The sequence below is a fragment of the Quercus suber genome, unplaced genomic scaffold (assembly GCF_002906115.3).
Source record: "Quercus suber isolate HL8 unplaced genomic scaffold, Cork oak 2.0 scaffold_197, whole genome shotgun sequence".
Lineage (NCBI taxonomy): Eukaryota > Viridiplantae > Streptophyta > Magnoliopsida > Fagales > Fagaceae > Quercus > Quercus suber.
In genome coordinates this window covers 119,340-134,418 of record NW_027069655.1, presented here as the reverse complement: position 1 = coordinate 134,418, position 15,079 = coordinate 119,340, and the positions used below count along the sequence as shown (strand labels likewise).

Genomic DNA, 15,079 nt, shown 5'->3' with positions numbered 1-15,079 from the left:
GAATCTAAACTTATTATTTATTAATATTATTATTATTATTTGATAGTTACAATAAGTACAGAAAATTTGAACCTTAGAACAGTTAAGCTATAATTTTCTTGACATCAAGCTAAACTATTATTATGAGATCATGTCTTTTGGGGGGATAAAATATTATTATGAGAGCATTAATATGTAATTGAGCATTTAATGTCATATTGCTTATTTGAGTTGTCTTGCTCTCTAACGACATCGCTCACACCGTAAGACGAGTGTAATTTATTAGGCCCTGATCTCATGATGTCTATGATTCATTTTTTAGAAGAATGATGTCGATGATTGGTGCTACTAAACATTTTTCGAGAGGAAAATGGTTATGCTGATATTTAGGCCGTCATGGAATGAGTGCTATGTGGAAATTAGTAGTGGTTTAAACAAGCTGTGACCTATGCAGTGAAGCTGCCCTACGTTTTTTGTTGGATATTTCGTAGGGAGAAAAATTAGCTTCTCTCTCAACAAAAACAAAAAGTAAAAATAGCCTCTTCGGCCCACTTTGCACAATCCCTGAATTAGCTCCCCTTAGGCCCAATAATCCTAACCAAATTTATTTCAGTCTTAAGCATTTTTATGCCTCTGTGAGCCCAGAATAGAATATGAGCAGAGCAGGAGAGACACGGTCTTAGACATTATTCTTTTTGGCCCTCTCATAATTTAGATCTCATGCACATTTTATTACAAGTTTACAACTCCACACGGTCTCTCTCTTTATTTTCCTTATGTGGACAGTTGACAGTACATACAGTTAAGACAAAACCTGTTAATATTCACAAGCACATTCAAATGACACGTACGGTATATGCCCAATAAAACTGATTCAATTAGACAGAGAGTTACAATATTCCAAATTTCCAACATAATACAACACAGAAAGAAAAAGCTGCAAAACCTCACAGTACATCCTCACGATACCCTATTACACACAATCTTCATCTTAAAATTTTAATTGTGTAAGAATGTATGCAACAAAATGTGTAGAATAAACGCTGCCTATTTTAATAAGAGTTGTGTTAACAGGTATTATAAGATGCTCGTTAATAGCAATTCTGACCTTTTTTTTGTATAATTTTTTGTCTTTTTCTATAATTTTATGTTATATTTTTTGCGTGAGGCCAACTTCGTAGGGAGAGAAAATATTAAAATAACTAAAAAGATTAGTTCAATGTCCTTTTCTTTTATTTAATTAATTTTTTTATTAAATAGTACGACTTTACTACCTACGCTGTTAACCTTTTAATAAACCAACAAAAACCAAACTCCTACTTCGTGCATGGACGTACTTACTGTTCTTCCACAGGTAGATATGCTGGTAATAATAACTAGCAAGCCATGGCGGGACTCACGGCTAGGCAAGTTGGATAACTTGGATCTATAGTGATTTGGGCATTAATGTTGGGAGCACCAACGCCATCATTATCAGCAATGCTCACCCTGGCCGGAGTTTGGCCACCACTATTGGAATTATTATGTTTAAACTTGCGTAGCTGTAGTGCAAAACTGAGTATAACAACGAGGAAGAGGAGGTAAACTAGATGCTCAGCAATCTCAAGGTGCAATAGCCACTTTTCCTCCCTGAGCATACAGAAAGAAATGGTATCAAATAATTAAACTGGGGAAAATAAAATTAGAGAAAAAAAATTATTCAATTACATATTTATTCCTTGACCTTTGCTTTATATTTCAAAATAACACTCATCCCTTGAAATGTTTCATTTTAGTAAGTTCATATAAAAAAACTCCCTATTTTTGTCTATTGTTTTGATTTTCTCTATCTCCGAACAAACATAAAAGAAACAAAACAGATTGAGTATTGTTTTAATTTTCTCTATATGGATCATTTTTTAAAGATGGGACAAAAGTTGAGAACTAAATATGTAGTTGAAAAATAAAATGTATAAGTGCCATAGTTATCATTACCTGTTGAGAGGAGTCGACGGTAAGAGTGGATTTGGCATGGGAAGAACCATTCTAATTGAATCTTAGAGATTTTTTTGTTGTTGTTGTTGTTGGAATGGTAAAATAGTGGAAAGAAGATTTGAATTCTTATTTTTCTAATAAATGAAAGTAATTAATCTGGGCAATGAATTACAAAGCTTGTAACGATTTTTTTAAGCTAGCAGTGTGTGTGTGTTTCTTAAGGAAAAAAGCAATCCGGATAGAACAGTATTATGGAAAGGAGAATATATTTATAGTTACCTCTTCACGAGTTGACCCATCTCGTTTCGAAACGTGATCTATGGAACTAGTTTTACCGGATAAGAACCGAGTGGAGAAAAAAAATCAACTAAAGTAAACCGCGTGTTTTATGATAGTCAAACAGATAATGACTTATATATGTGTGAAAATGTGACAATAGTAATTAAGAATATACACATTTATGTTTAGTCACCTGTCACCCAAATGGTTGCCAAAGCAAAGTTGCTCGGTTGCTCTTGAAGAGAGCAATAGCCACAGCATTTGTTTTTTAGCATTTGTTTCAACCATATTCAGTGAACCATTGAAAAAATGGGTTGAAACAAGTCATGTTTTTTGTAGTGAGGACCCACAGCCGGACCCATGGAGAGAGAGAGAGTATGGGAAAAGGAATTTGGGATACTCACGCCAATATAAACTCATGCCAATATCAAATGTACCCCCTGAATTGGCCCCAAATAAATTATGTATAATATTTTTTTAATCTTGTTTTTGTTTTGACCTTCCTAAAATAAAATTTTAAATACCTTAATCCTAGATTTTTTAAGCCTAGTTAACTCAACTGGTAAAGTCTCTGATGGTTGTATAAGAGATCTGGAATTCAATCTCTGCTTTCACCAAAAACTGATTAATGTCTTAGTCTGATAATAAAAAACTATCATCAGGAGCGAACGCCATAGGTTAAAAACTCTCTCAAAAAAAAAAAAAACACCAATATCTTGGCATTTTTAAACACACAAAAAAAAAGGGTCAATAACAAACCAATTTGATCTCAAATCTAAGAATTTTTTTTTTTTTTTTGATAAGTCCGATAAACAAAAGTAAAAATTTGTTAATCTTAAATCTTAGAAAAAACACATTTTGATCTTAAATTTTTTTTAAATAAATCAATCAAATGAGAGATTAATAGATGAATAATTGCTTGACTGTGTACATTGAAAAATATGTAACTCGTAGAATTGATAATAAAAATATTTTGTAATGATTTCAAAATATGAAACATCGTAAAAAGTAATTATAAAATTTTATTTATTTCAGTTTTTTTTTTTTTTTAAATGTCGATATATTCAAGTTCTCTTTTGTTTTAAATTTTGTATAATTTATATTTCTTATTGGCCCCCCTAAAAAATAATCCCAGAGCCGCCACTAAATATAAACACAGTGTTTCTCTTCCTATCTTAATTACTGTTAGATTAAATGAATAAATTAACTATTTTTTAATGCTTAAGTTTTTTGAAAAATTAGTAATTTAACACTAATGATCCTAATTATTTTGGTTAGGTGGGTTCGTAAGATCCTACTATCTGGATCCCAATTTTGACAATCACGGTATATAGAACTAGTTTTGCCAATAAGAATCTAGTGGAGAAAAAAGAATGAAAGAAGCTGCAATAAGATAGTCAACAAATAATGACTTATATGTGTGTGGAAAGGGGAAAAGAGACTCTAGTAATTAGCCACCTAGTTCATTTTTCATTAATTATAATTAGCGAGAAAATGAGCAATTATTAATAATACTTATTTTTAGGCTTAAGTTTTTTGAAAAATCAGTAATTTAACACTTACGATCCTGGTATGATCCTAATTATTTTGGTTAGGTGGGTTCGTAAGATCCTACTATCTGGATCCCAATTTTAACAATCACGGTCTATGGAACTAGTTTTGCCAATAAGAACCTAGTGGAGAAAAAAGAATTAAAGAAGCCACGGTATTATAGTCAACAGATAATGATTTATATGTGTATGGAAAGGGGAAAAGAGATGCTAGTAATTAGCCACCTAGTTCATTTTTCATTAATTATAATTAGGGGGAAAAGAGCAATTATTAATAATACTTACTTTTACGCTTATGTATTTTTTTGAAAAATCAATAATTTAGAACCTACAATCCTAATTATTTTGGTTAGGTGGGTTTGTAAAATCCTACTATTTGGATCCCAATTTTAACAATCACGTCCTATGGAACTAGTTTTGACAATAAGAACCTAGTGGAGAAAGAAGAATAAAAGAAGCTGCAATATGATAGTCAACAGACAATGACTTACATTTGTGTGGAAAAGGGAAAAGAGACACTAGTCAACAGATAATGACCATTTTGATACAATAATGGTCACCCCATTTTGATACGTACAATAATCGGTCCCCTATTAATGTGATATTTTGTTGTTATTTGGTGCACCAACAAATGATTCTTATTTCTTCTTGGTCAGTGTTTTTGATAGAGTAATGCTTGTGCCATATAAAATGGTACAATTTGTGCTACAACTTGCTTACATGGTGAGTTGTGAGGGGTAGAAGTGTATTCCCATATAGACCCACTATCACACCTTTAACACTCACAATTCACCACATGGGCAAGTTGCAATACAAGTTGTGCTATTTTATGTGGCATCGTCATTACTCTTTTTGATATTCCCAATTTGCCCCTTTGAGATTGGACTCAATCCACCGACATGTTTCTTTTTCGCTTATGAGAAAGCCATTTGGAACAATTCCTATTAATTGACACCTTCTAATGCACAAAAAGTCTAGACAAGAAAGTTTTCAAATTGCAATGCACAGAAATTCTAGAGGAGAAAGTGTTCAAATTACGGAATTAACAACATGTTATAATTATCATTAAAAAAAATAAATAAAGGATGAAAACCATTGGGGGGGTTTTTCATTTTCAGATTGAAAACCAAACAAATGGAACCCTCCAGCAACTTATACTCAAAGATGTTATATTAACCACACATTTTTATTATTACTAGTCAATGTGGGACTTATTTAATTGAGTAATGTTTATTACATACAAACTATTTTATACATACCCAAAAACAATTTCATATTGAAAATTGTGACTTTAAATCTTGATTTTAATTGCTTTTTGGGATGTGTTTAAAACTATGTAAAACAATGTGTGTGAGCAAATTTAACCCTATTTAATTAATTACATTACTCACATATAAATATTATATATAGGTTTGTGTACTCAAACATAACACACATTGTGCAAGAAAAACATATCTAAGAACCTGTTTGCCTTAAATGGTTTTTATTAACTATGGACAAAGTTACAGCTCCACTCAAAATTCTTTTCATTAGATGTAAGTTTTAACAAATCTACTATTAGATTACATTTTCTTTTTATATCCTTCATGCTTGTAAAATTTCAAAAAGATCAAAGATTAATAACTATATCATCAATCAAATGTTTAAATTTCAAGTTTTTGTAGTCTAAAATTAAATTTCAAATAGTAAATAACATTCAATTGAGAAACTTACGTTGAGATGTTGAAGTATAACTTACCTTGTTGATATGTTCAACTTCTTATTAGTTTTCATTTAGGCCCATCATTAATAACATCACTTTTTTATTTACCAATAACTACTCACCACATTAGCAATTTGTAAATTTTTTGTAAAAAAATTAATCTCTGACATTACTCATATGAAAAGAGTAATGCTGCGATCACAAACTATTTTATAATATTTTTACGAACTGCTTATGTGTGCAACTTCTTATTGGATGAACTACCACATGTGGGGGATCTCAATTGTTTTGAATATAAATAGAATACATAATACTCCAAATCTATCAAAGCATGTAATTAACCCCAATTCAACAAAACAAAATATAAACCATATCAGGTCTTTTATGTTCTTTTTGGGGTTTTTTTTTTTTTTTTTTTCTTCACTCTATCATGAAATCAAAGTTATGTTTTGTCCTCTCTCCTCTTTTCTTTTTTTCTTTTTTCTTTTTTCTTTTTTTTTTCCTCCATAACATGGTATCAAAATCATGTTTATCTTTTTTAATAGGTGAGATACAATAGATCGGGAAGTAAACTCTACAGAAGGATTGAAACGCTTCATTATAAATGATAATTAGACAAAGTTTACAAGTGATCTATTTAGAGGCCTAAAGAGGAACACTTACATCACTACTCATTCAATGAGGAGTAATATGAAACTATTATGTATGTATTGTATGCTGTTGTAAGATATCAGAAATTTCATCACATCACTATTCTGAAACCAGAAACTAAAGTTAGGATCGAAATCAAAAATATATGTGCAGCCTTAAATAAGAAAACCATTGCTAGAAAACAATTAATCAGATAACAATCCATTAGTTTAAAATGATAAAAACTCTGTTAATTTACATTTGCATACCATCAACATGCAACCATATATATAGCACAAATGATTCTATTATATAGAATATTGAAACAGCAGAAACATACTTAGAAATATACCAAGTCGCTCAAACCAAAAAAGGCTAGACTTTAGTCTGTTTTGGACAAAGTGAAGAAAAACTCTACTACAAAAACACACAAAATACAACTTTTAATTCAGGGACTAATTGGGGTCATTCACTTGAAGCACTTGGCATCAAAAAGAGGCTTGCCCTCAAAAGGTTCGTGATCTTCAATCATCTGATTCACACGTTCCTTTCGATCTTCATCTGTGATATCAACCTTCTTCCAGTCATATAGCTCCATGTTATAGCACTCATCAAGCACAAACTGTGGTATTTCTGGCCCACGAAAAAGCCAGTCCTTTCACCTTGAAGGGTGGCTCTGATCATCACTAGTATCTTTCCAAATGCATATTTGCGTGCTAAATCCGTCCTCTGAAGAAATTCACCAACCTTGTTTGGTGTTACTAGACATGGCAAAATGGGTCAGAATTTGTGAACCCGACCTGACCCAACTAGAAAAATACCTGACTCATACCCAATTTTTTTTACCCAAAACAAAAACAGGTTGACCTGTGACCCAACCCAAATAACCCCTAACCCAACCCATTAAAAAAATTCACTAAGAAAATATTTAGACTACATCCCAATACTAGGTACATAAAGCACAAAGCACCAGAACCAATAGTCAATAGATTATAGATATAGATAACGAACAATACAATAGCTTCACATTCAATTTAACTATTTGAGCTTCACAATTAATGAGAGCTTCAGAGACATGAGAGTATGAGAGAAGACAAGACAAGACAACCATTAAAAAAAATCTCATTCAATTTGACTAGTTGTAGTCCAATTCCAAAGGCACAAATGTGAAACATGACAAACCACAAAGGCCAAAGCTTCCTCAATTCCTCTACTCTTGCACCTCTGCCCTTCTTTTCACACTTTCACACATTTCACACTTTTTCAATTTCACAAAAAGCTTGCGCCTCTACCATTGATTTCCTTAATTGATTTTATTCATTCTCTCTAAACAGTTTATCATTGATTTGTTTATGTAATTGAAAAAAAAAAAAAAAAAAGCTTGTTTGAAAAATGCGGGTTAACCTGACTCAACCCGATTGACCCGTTTAAAAATAACTCGTTTTGACCCACGACCCGATTGACCTGACCCAAACCCACCCACCCGTTTTGCCATGTCTACCGTGTTACAAAGAAAATGGTATTCTCATCATTCTACCTATAAAAGCATTAGTATTGGTGGTGGTAAAAAGCTATATTACTATTTTTAGCACTACCAACACTAAAAAATATGCTGCAATAGCGGTGTTGTAGCTAAAATTTTTCAACCTCTTACTCATAAGCTAAACTCAAATATTATTTGTTATTCTCACTCTCATTAAAAGAATATTTATTTATTTCTTCTTTCTATTTCTTTTATTCCTCTGCAGTTTCACACTCATTTTCTCTTTCTCAAGACGAAACTCTCGTACTCTCACCTGTTTCTCATTCTCCTCAAACTTTCACCTTCGTTTTATCCATCATCCTCACCCATCATCCTTCTCATCCATCATCCTCACTGATTCGTCATCCTCCTCGTTGCTACCACCGATCGAAGCTCATGCACCATTGCCAACCCGATTCATCATCCTCCTCACCTATCTTCGAAGCCCAGCTCCGTTCATCAATCATCCTCATCGAAGCTCACCAAAGCTCTCTGTTCAATCAGCCAAGACCCACGCTCCATCACCGACCCAGAGAAAGTATCCCTCAGTATACATGTCCCAGAACTCTACAACAAACAAACATGAAACAAGAATGAATTAAGAGAAAAATTTTCATGCAGCAAGTGACATATAAATGTTGTTAACGAGATCAAGCTGTATAAATAAGGATTATTAATGCATGGCGGACTGTAGTGTTTCAAAATAAAAACATGGCCAAGGTACTGGAATTCGGAACTGAATATTCGATATAGACTAAATTACACTTTTAATTCTTATAGTTTAAGTTGTTTTCATTTTGGTCCTTTAAGTTTAATATATTCATTTCGGACCATCAAGTTTGATTCAAAATGGTTATTCCATCCATTTTCATGACTACTTTAACCGTTAAGTACTGCCAACAAAATGACATCCCCCTCTTAGAGCATTCGCATCAGCTCGTTTATAAATTTTTCCATATTACACGTTTAAAACCTACTTTTTCTATTTTATACATTTATTTTTACAAAACACTCACACCAGTTTGTTTATTATACACATTTATTCAAATAAAATATTAATTTCTTTCCCACACAGCCATCGACCCACACCCACGATCCACACCGGAATCCACACAACTCACCGGCAGAAAACTAGAAAAACAAAATCCACAGAATCCACACAACCCACAAAACCCACTAGCAGAAACCCACACAACCCACCGGAATCCACACAATCCACAAAATCCACTGATGATTTGATGATTTGATCGGCGTGGTTGGTGATCGGCGTGGTTCGATGATCAGCGTAGTTCGATGAATGGCTGCAATGGATGATCAGCGTGGTTTGATGATCGGCGATCGCGTGGCTTGATGATCACCCACCCAACCCGAAACCCACTAACGATTTGATGATTTGATCGGCGTGGTTGGTGATCGGCGTGGTTTGATGATCGACATGGTTCGATGAACAGCGGCAATTGATGATTAGCGTGGTTTGATGATCGGGGATCGCGTGGCTTGATGATTTATCGGCGGCAAGTAACAAATGATCGGCAGCAATGGAGGATGATTTGATCAAATGAAGAAAGGGAGAGTGAGGTGAGAATCGTGAGATGCGGATGACCAAGAGACAATGAGAGAGAATAAATTATTAAAATAATAAATAGAAGAGCACAGTAACCGTGTAAAGATACACGGTTACTGTAGCATGTGAATAATTTTATACATTTTTGCACGTTTATAGAAGAACTGATGTGGAGCATTTTAGAGGTAAAATGTGTAAAAATGAGGACTTTTTCTATTATACAAGATTATACATACACTGATGCGAATGCTCTTAACCGCTAGATAAGTCATGAACATATTCGGAATGACCATTTTGAAAAAACAAAAATAACTTTTGATAGACTAAAAAAATCTAATTTAAAGAAATAAAATGAAAATAGTCCTAAATTTTTATGATAAGAATTTAGTCTTCAACCCATTGCCATTTTCTTCAATTCATGAACATAATTCAAGCATACCACTTTAACAAAAAAGATACATACATTTAAAAGATAGGAATCTCAATAAACAAATAACTTCAAGAAGACCTTCGAGAAAATATACAGATAGGAACTAAAATTATAGGCCATGTTGATGAATGCAAATGGTACCAATTATGCCTTCATGTCATTATAACCAACAAGTTTAGGTATGTGTGTATTTGGCTTCAGTTTAAAAAGTCAACTTATTTTATTATTTAGCTTATTTTCGCTACTATTTATGGGCTCCACTGCACTTTTTGGTATTATTTATAGGTCTCACTGTACTATTTCAGCTAACTTTTACATTTATCTACAATACTTTCAACAAAAAGTTTCCAGTTTCAACAAAATAAGTAAATCCTAAACAGACTCTATGTGTGAAAATGATCTTTTACTAATCACAGTCTACCACCTCAAATTTTGCGAAAAAAAAATATAAAATTTATTTTGCAGGTAAAACACCTGTTGCACACACACATTCAAACACGTCTGTACACACTCAAAACAACGGTTGAAAACACAATTTCAAATGGCATGTAATAAACACTACCCATACCTTTAATAGCAACCTCACTGAAGTTGGTCTTGATATTTGAGTACAGCCTCTTCCACTCCTCCATTATCATCTTACTTGGAGGCAGTAGATCAGGAGGATTCTTAGGTTTGGTCTTTGGTGCCTGCTCTTCTTCACCAACTTTTGTTTTGGGCCTTGTTGGCTCCTCCTTTTCGGTTTCATCCTTAGGCTTTGATTTAGAAGATTGTTTTAGCTAATCAGAAGGACTCTTTGTAGATGTAACTAGTGGAACAGGTTTAGTCTGTTTCACCTCACCTAAAATCTTCTTGAAAATTGGTTTATTAACCAAGGGCCAAAAGTATCTCTCCACGTAAGGGAACTTAGATGTAAAGCTCTTAGGCAAGAGCTTGGTGAAGCCCTTATTAGATAAGTATATAACGTTAATTATTATTCCTCCGTCATATGACTTCTTTTTTAATTATCATTGTTTACTAGTACTGTTAAAAGGCTAAAAAAAATTTAAAAAAAAAAAAAAAAAAAAAACCCTGGCTTCTCATTCTCATTCAATTTCTCATTTTTGCTGAAGTAAATGAAATCCATGTGACTGCTTCCTATGTTTAAAAATTAATATTGTAATATCATTGTTAGCTACGTCAACACATTTCATTTATCATTTTACAGTAAAGACTATTTTTACAAATATCAAAATATTAAGGACTAAATTGATGCATTTAGCATATTAGTAACTAAATTAACACATGGTGTAGGGTCTATTTTTGTAGCTCAAGTCCAAAAGATATAGATTGAAAGCCCAACGAACCCGGGACAATAAATTAGTAGAGAGTGGGCGAAAGAGCTAGGCTGGTTATGAAGTAAACAATGGTTGGTTAGGTTAATTGCAGTGATGATAACATGAAATGATGCCTGAACAACTCCATGAATGAATGTCCGAAGAGATGTTTTATTAAGTGAACAGTGATTACAACATTCAGAGCTACAGTAAAGCTTTTTTCTCTCTTTTTCTCTCTCCCCCCCCCATTATCAGAGACCCTTCCTCTTTATATAGCATACTCTCCTATCATCTCCATCGTCCACCTGTTCTTCATCTGTGTATCTACTCAAGTGCATATCACGTTATGTGTCTACTTTAGTTCTTTGTGAGTGGCGGTAGCCGAGATTACACTGTTCAGGGGTCTTCTCCACATAAATGTGGCCAGAAAAGTTGTTGCAGTGCATTAAATACGGTGATAGCAGCTTTTTCTTTAGATATTTTCTAGGTCTGATCCTCTCCGGATCCACCCAGAGCTTATCATTATCATTGGGATTGTTATGAAGATTATTCGGACCTTCCACACGTTTGTTTGATCAAGGCTATTTGTGGCCGAGGAGTAAGACGTTTTCGGACCAGTGATGACCTCTTCGGACGGTACTCCCCCTTTACTTCTAGGCTTCCTGCTTCAGATGGGCCGCCCCAACCACCTATTGCTTCTCGGAAATACAATAGTTCTTAACAGGGTGTCCCGGGCCCATTAAGTAGCTCTGGACCTTTTCCCCCCACACATGGTATAAATGTTCAAGACAAATAATAATTTACCCCCTCCAAAAAAAAAAAAAATTTTTTTTTTTACTCCTTTAGTTACCCATGAAATACATTGTATTAAAAAAACATATATTCTTTCTCCTTAAGCTAAGGTATTTTTTTTTATTGAGCATACATATATTGAAACAAGCTAAACTTTTTTTTTTAATAATTCGATAGTTTACAATGAGAAGAGGAAATTCTTTATTAATTAAAAATATCATAATATATCAACCAGTTGAGCTATAAAGCTCTTAGCATTGAAGCTAAGCTAATCTTACGAGAGCATTAATATGGTATGGGATTGAGCGTTGAATATCTCCATCCTTAATTGAGTTGGGTTGCTCTCCAACAACATACATTCCCACGACTGTAATTTCTTAGGTCCTTGATCCCATGGTGTTTATGATTGGTCTATGATTGCGCGCAATACTCTTTTTTGAGGCTAATGGTTAGGCTGATATTTTGGGCATCATTGGCATGAGTCCAAGTGGAATCTGAATTCTTTTAAAACAAGCTGTGACCCTGTGGAGCTGCCATTCCTTTTTGTATCAGGCTATTCTGTTGGATATTTTAAGGGATAAAAATTGAACCAAGTTAAAATTCACCCCTTATTGAAACTCCACGGTCTTTCTATTTATTTTCCTCATCCTCCCGAGCACAGTACAGTTATACTCAGAAGTTACAACATTTCAACATATGTACCCAATAAAACTAATTCTGCCAGACACAACGTTACAACATTTCTAGACAATACAGTTAAAGGCAACAAAGCTGCAAAACCTCACACACCTCCTCAAAACAGTTGATTTTTATGAATACAAACCCTCCTCTTGTATCACTTTTTGTATTCCACCATCAAAACTTACTGTGTTTAATTTGTTTTTTCATTTTAAACTTTGACTATTTTATAATAAAAAAAAGTCAAATAAACACATGACAAATTATGATTGATGAAACATAAAGTATAACACAAAAAGTGATATAAAGAATTTGTATTGGTTATTATACCCTATTTAATAGTATTTAACAAACCAACAAGCATAGAATTCTAACTAATATTATGCATGAACATAACAACTTCAATTAACAAACCATCTTAGTCTCAAGGTAACAACTTTTACTTCAGCATGAACATGATTTTCTTCGACAGTTACGTAGAAGCTTTGGTAATCAGCAAGCCATGGTGGAATTCAGAGCTAGGCAAGTTGGTTCGATAGTGATTTGGGTATTGCTAGTAACATCGCTCGCAACGTTGATACTGGAATTATTATTTTTGCCCAGCAACTTCAATGTGCAATAGCATTTTTTTTTCTCTGCATACCCAAAAACAATTTGTATCAAAACTAGGAAAAAAAAAAAAAAAAAAAAAACCCAGAATAAGTTGCTCGCCCTCTAAACATTCATGATCTAAAATCATCTGATTCACACGTTCCTTTTGGTGTTCACCTGTGATATCAACCTAATTCCAGTCATATAGCTCCATGTCATAGCACTCATCAAGCACAAATTGCGGTATTTCTAGGCTCTAGCCAAAGAAAAGCTACAGTCCCTTCAACTTGAAGGTGGCTCGGAACTGATCACCAGCATCTTCCCAAAAGCATATTTGTTGCTAGATCCATCCTCTGAAGAAATCCACCAACCTTGTTTAGTGTTACAAAGTATTCTCATCATTGTACCCAGAGATAGCAGCAAGTAACATATAATGTAGAGAACAGGCTCATGAAGAAAAAGCATGACAAATGGTAGACTCATAAAGGTGCTAAAACAAACGAAATGGGCCAGGTGGTTGAACTGAAAACTTAACGAATGCTACTATTATATAAGCCAGTCACTTTCTTCAACTAATGTACATAATCTAAACACACCCCCTTTTTTAAACTGATCATACAAACATTTAAAAGATGGCAACTTCATCGTATGAATGATAACTTCAAGGGGACTTCTTGAGAAAATTAACACATAGGAACTAAAGCTAAAGGACAGATTAAATGCAAATTATACTACCAATGCCTATATATCATTATCAAAGGAAGATGACTAAAGCAGAGGTTAATAGCAACCTCACGGAAGTTGGTCTTGGTGTTTGAGTACAGCCTCTTCCAGCCATCCAGTATCAATTTGGGGGCAGTAGATCGAAAGGATTCTTAGGTTTGGGCTTTGGAGCCTCCTCTTCTGCACCAGTTTCTGGCTTGGGCTTTGCTGGCTCCTCCTTTTTGGCTTCTTTTTTGGATTCATCCTTAGGCTTTGATTTAGCAGATTCTTTTGGCTGAGATGGCTTCTTTGTAAAAGCCGAAAAGCCAGGACAGACTCAGTCTGATTCACCATGGTTCCAGAAGTATCTTTACACATGAGGGAACTCAGAGGTAAAGCTCTTAATCATCAGTTGACTGAAGCCCACATAATTTGTATGGTGTAACAATGTCAGCCAGGATCACGGAATGCCCAACCATGAAAGTGTTTTGAGGCAAGACTAGTGTTTAGAGCACCCAGTTCTCTCTTCAATGAAGAAGTTGCAGCTTCCTCGTTCTTCATGCAAAAGTTATACGCATCAGATATGGCCCATATAGGCAGTGCATAGTGATGCTGGGATTATGAGAATTTAGAATTTTTATGTAGGATATATATAGCCTGCATTAATTTTTATTTTACATTAAGCTTGGTCATCATTTAGACGCCAAAAAAGAATTAAAACAATTCCATAATAAAATAAGATGTAACTAACAGGAGGATGGAATACTGCACGTCCAATTCCAGGTCTATAAAATGCTAGAATAATAGCAACAATCTCAAATGATGCAAAATCAATCCACTGCTGTAAGTGGACCTGAAAATTTATGCATATGTAACAATAAGCATCATAACACACGCACATGCAGAAAGAGAGAACACCATCAGTAGTTATAAACATCTCACATCATCAATACGACAAGAACCATATAAAGGATTGTCAGCCTTCAGGGCTTCAGGTGAGTAACTGCAGCAAACGTTAAAAAGCCCATAAGTCCCAAAATAACAATCTTCAGAGAATCACCAAAATTAATGGGTGGGGGGAGGAAAGTCCCTGGTCTTACCATAATGTGCTATAGCATTGCTCTCAAATACTGGACCATAAGGTGTTTCCAACACAGGAACCAACAAGGATAATAGATTTATTATTAAAGTGTTTTATAATACTAACATACGATAGTAGTATAGATTACCACAAATTCCACAGTATAGAACAATACCTTCCAATAGGGTTCATCTTGAGATACCAATCTCAAAATTTGGGGCCAGTTTGACTTTCTCGTGCATGTACTCCGCAGCAATGGCCGATGAAAATCTTGTAAGAATTTTTTTTG

General features: G+C 34.0%; 1 pseudogene; it reads right to left on the bottom strand.

Moving 5' to 3' along the window:
- Positions 1-6,583: 6,583 nt before the first annotated feature.
- Positions 6,584-15,079, bottom strand: LOC112017132 (elongation factor 1-gamma-like; annotated as a pseudogene).